A 4,637-nucleotide genomic window follows, 5' to 3' on the forward strand; every position below is an offset into this window, starting at 1 on the left:
GAAGAGGAATTAGGAAGCTAACCATCAGGGAAAGAAAACTGCCCTCAGCCAGGGTGCACACACAGAATTGTCAACCAAGTCCGTCTGTGTGCTCTGTTAGGTGGCAGCTGTTGCCTGGATGCTAACAGGTGCAGGACTGAGCAGGTGCCTCTGGGGGGCAGCCTATGCATGTGCGTGTGTGTATGCATGTGTACATGTGTTTGTGTATGTGGTGGTGTCCTTTTTCCTGGATACAGCCTTGGAGGCACAGTGCTCCAATTGAGGTGAATTAGTTGTGGCATCTATAGCAAGCACAAAGTCTGCTAACCCCAGTCAACTTAGTCAAGCAGGACTGAATTAGAAGGTTATGGCAGGGGTGTGGTGAGGTGTGAGGTGCTCAAAAAAGACAGGGATTGGGCTGGATGCTGTGGCTCAAGCCTCCATCCTAGCACTTTGAGAGACAGCAGTATTGCTTGAGCCTAGGATTTTGAGACTATCCTGAGCAATAGCAAGACCCCTTCCCTACAAAAAATAAAAAATCTTAGTCAGGCTCAGTGGCAGGTGCCTTTATTCCCAGCTAATTGGAAGGCTGAGGCAGGTGGGTGGCTTGAGCCCAGAAGCTGGAAGCTGCAGTGAGCTATAACAACACCACTGCACTGTAGTCCAAGAACAGAGTAAGACCCTGTCTTCTCTCCAACCACCCTCTCGCCCCCCCGCCTTGCCAAGGACAGGAATTGAGCTGCTTTGAAGAGTCCTAGTAGCAGGAACACATAGGTAACTTCCCAAACTGAAATTGGGTTTGTTTAGGAAGGAAGGATGCTGGGAAGGGTGAAACAAACCATCTGACGTCTGCTTTATCATCCTAGACATCATGTGATTCTTCCTTCCCATTGGTTGGCTTAAGAATCTGGGGTGTCGGGGGACTCTCTAGTGTGGCTATCGTTTTCTGAAAGCCAGCTGCGTGCCCCCCAGGATGCCTTGTGGGGGCTACTGAGATAGATCAGACACAGACATAGTCTCTGTCTGCAGGGGCTGAGTCCTGCCAGGTGATAGGGGTGACAGCAAGTATGGCTAGGGCAGGCTGCTGAAGGTGGGCCCTGTACCCCAAGCCATGGCACGGCAGCCGTGAGGGTGTTTTCATGTTAGCAGATCACACATACAGCCCATTCCTTTCACTTGGTCTCTTGACAGTCACCTGGAGGTTGCAAGCTCTGGAAGGAAGTAACACTGGATTATAGTTCCCATTGGGAGAAAAAATTATCTCTGAGTATGAGTTTGGCCACTACATGGTCTTCACTGGGAATCACTGAGCACTCTTGGGCTCAGTGACTGTTCTGCTGGCCTGGGCTGTCTGGAAGGTTTGGCATAGGGTAACTGCCTCAGCCCCTCCATCTGTGACTGGGGCAGGTAAGGAGTGGGACAGGGGCCTTTAAAGGTAGCTGGAGGACATGAGTGTTAGTGGATGTCAAGGAGTCCAGGGCTCTTTAGAGAAAGGAGCTGTGCAAATCTGGCTGACTCTGACCCCCTCCCTTACCTTACTTGGTGGAGCTGGCTTTCACAGCGGGAGCTGACCTGACTTAGTGTGAACAGAAGGTTAGTATTTTCAGAATTGGGCAGGGTCCAGCTCTCTGTCTTGCTGAACTTCTGTTACCTTTTCCTCACTACTGTAATGTGCTCAGCCACCACGGCTTTGCCTGTGCCATTTTCCCATCTCCACTTGGTGAACTCCTATTCATCCATCAACACCCAGAGCTAACATACCTCTTCTATGGAGCACCATTCCTCAGGACCCCCAAATAGTGCATAGTCAGTGACTGTCCATCCCGGATTCTGCAGCATTTTCCCCTCACTGCTTTGTTTGATCCTGGGTCCTGATATGATGAGGCACTTTCCTCTATCACTGCATTGTGGAGCATCTCCAGAGCCAGCTGAGATTGGTTAAATAAATGAGTGATTATCATCCCTAAGAGCTATGTTAGACCATGTGATCTCACCCATAAACAGTCCTTACAAAACATTCCCGATTTACTTCTAACCCAGTTTCCTCACTGCCTGGCATTTGCTAATGCAGTTCCCTTTGCCCCCCTTTTTTCTTTTCTTCTTTCTGCCTACCCTTTGGAGGTTTTTCTCTGACCACTCCAGTGTCCGGCCTTCGAAAGCATTTGGGAGTCCATGCTGTGATGTGCTGGGAAATGTTTAACGGCTGGCTCTCAGCAGGTAGCTCTAACATGAATTTTGAGTAATAGTTTTAATTACAATAAAGTGTGAGATGAAAGTGGAACAATGAACATATGTCAAAACTTCACCTGTTTGTCAGTGATTTGAGTGACTCATTTGCTAAATCAGATAATAGTTTTGGAATACTGGAAGAATATTCCCTTAATTTTGTGTCGGTGTTATTCACAACGTAAGAGCTGTAGATAAGACACAATTTGCAGTTTAATTCACATTATTGACGTTTTTTCCCCTCATCATTTTCTTAAGTCCAGACAATCAACAAGATAAGAAATGAAGCCCTGATTTATAACATTTGGCATAAATTCTCCCATCTTGGGTGATTTGGGGGGCACTAAAGACATGACTGGATGTGGCATTAGGCAGAAGTGCAGAGTAGCAAGCCCCTCCCACCCTGGACATACAACAGAAGGATAATGCCTGAGGGCTAGATAATAGTAAAACATAGTAGAAGAATCAGGAAGGGTATTCATTGCCTATGTTTTTAATATAATTTTTTTGACCATAAGTCTGTATAATTTAGTTTTTTAATGTCTGTGTGAAAATGGCTAGCTCATAGAGTTCCTGGAATCTCACAAGTCACTATGAGCTGGCTCCCCCACACCACTGGCCACATGCCAAGAAAACCTTTATGTCTGGAAGTTGCAGGACAGAGTTGCATGTCTTCCCAGACTCCTGGTGTGGTGAGCTTTCTTAGGTGCCATAGTGACAGGTACTGTCATCGGTTCCATCAGTAACTATCTCACTTTGCTTCCCAGCACTGTAGAGGTTGGAAAGCTAAACCTACATTTCCCAGACTCCCTGCAGCCAGGGCACAGGTCTTCAACAAAGATCCTACCCAGTGGCCACTGGCATCAGCTGGACTTGGATGTGGGGGACAGTCTTATGAGGGCAAGTCTTTGGTGAGTAGGTAAGATTTGGCAGGCACAGTAGCAGGGATATTTGGTCTTGTGGGATCACAGAGTTTGGTCTCTGGTGATGGGTGCCAATACCAGCAGAGTCTCTACTAGTCAGTGCCTGGGCATAATTCGGTATGAGGATTCTTGGAAGGCACTGAATCTTGGTCTCTGGCTCTTTGAGGGATTATAAAGCTTTTCTGCTTAAACTGTGTGGAGTAGATGTCATTGTCTGCAGCTAGGAAGCCGTGATTGCTAGAACTTAAGAGCCTAAGAGATGTTAGAAATTACTATGAAGTGTCAACCTAACCATAAATCTGCTCATGGAGCCTATTAATTCACCTCTTTTAGAAGGCGTCCAGAGTCTTACTTGTGTTTAGAAGAATAATTTGAGGTATGCTTGACAGAAATATGAGACTGGCAGGGTGGATTATCAGATCTGCCATGGATCATTCCTTTACTCTATTTTTTGCCCATTAGCTGGTCAAGAAAATGTCCAAAAAGAAGACTGATCACAAGGCATGCATCATGATGCCACATACAGGTGTCACTCAGAGCCCATCTGGCCCAGCCTCCTCGTTTTGTTGCTGAGTGAGGTCTGCCAAGAGTGGGGACCTGCCAAAGGCCATCGGTAAGTGCTTAAGCTGAGACTCAGAACACAAGTAGTCTTGACTTTTGCCTGTCCTGTGCTATTTCTCAATTTCAACCAGCAATTTTTTGTTGTTGTTACTTTGCTTTTTTAAATTTAGGTTTGATTTGACATTACATTTAGGCATATGGTGAAGGTGTGTGAATATAACAGTGAAGGTGGGTGGAACACCTAAGCATTGAAAGTACGTTGTCCCCTGAGGAGACCCTGGGTGAAGGCCTGTCCCTTCCTCACTACACTGGCTGCTTTTATTCAATTAAGATAGTAACTCATTATGTTTCCTTGGGAATCCAAGTGTTTTAGTAATAAGGGTGCCGCTGTGACTGCGGAAGATGCTGCCTGTCTCCAGCAGTGAGGCTGCATTGTGGGGATTGATTCTTTTATTTCTCTAGGCCCTTCATTTTGTTCCTCCCTGAACACAAAGAAAAAAGTGAGCCTTCCTTGAGGGACTGCCATGGGCTAGGCATGGCAGAGGGCTCCTTATAGATAATTATTATCCTATTTAAACTAATTAATTTCCTGCCATAACCCGGAGTTGGGAGGGGTTACCTCACACTCCTGAAGCTCCCTAATACACCTGTAGAAATGAGATTCACATCCTCGCCTTCCAACTCCATCCCCTGTGCTTTTCTGTTTCATTTTGCTTTTTGGTTTTCTGTTCAGGCACAGAGGGAGCTGGGGAGCTCAGTTTGCTGTGGGTGTGGCTTCCCTATACTTGCACCCACACGGAGTAGCAGGTGTCTGATTCCAAAGGGGATGGAAGCCGCCTCTGCCCAATCCTCCCCTCCACTAAAGAGCCCTGGAAATATGTGAGGTCTGACCCCCAGATTAGAGTGACCAGATTTTAACATTTGTAAAGCGGGACAACACGGCGGGGG

Source organism: Otolemur garnettii, unplaced genomic scaffold (genome assembly GCF_000181295.1).
Source record: "Otolemur garnettii isolate 467f Iridium unplaced genomic scaffold, OtoGar3 scaffold00217, whole genome shotgun sequence".
Classification (NCBI taxonomy): Eukaryota; Metazoa; Chordata; class Mammalia; order Primates; family Galagidae; genus Otolemur; species Otolemur garnettii.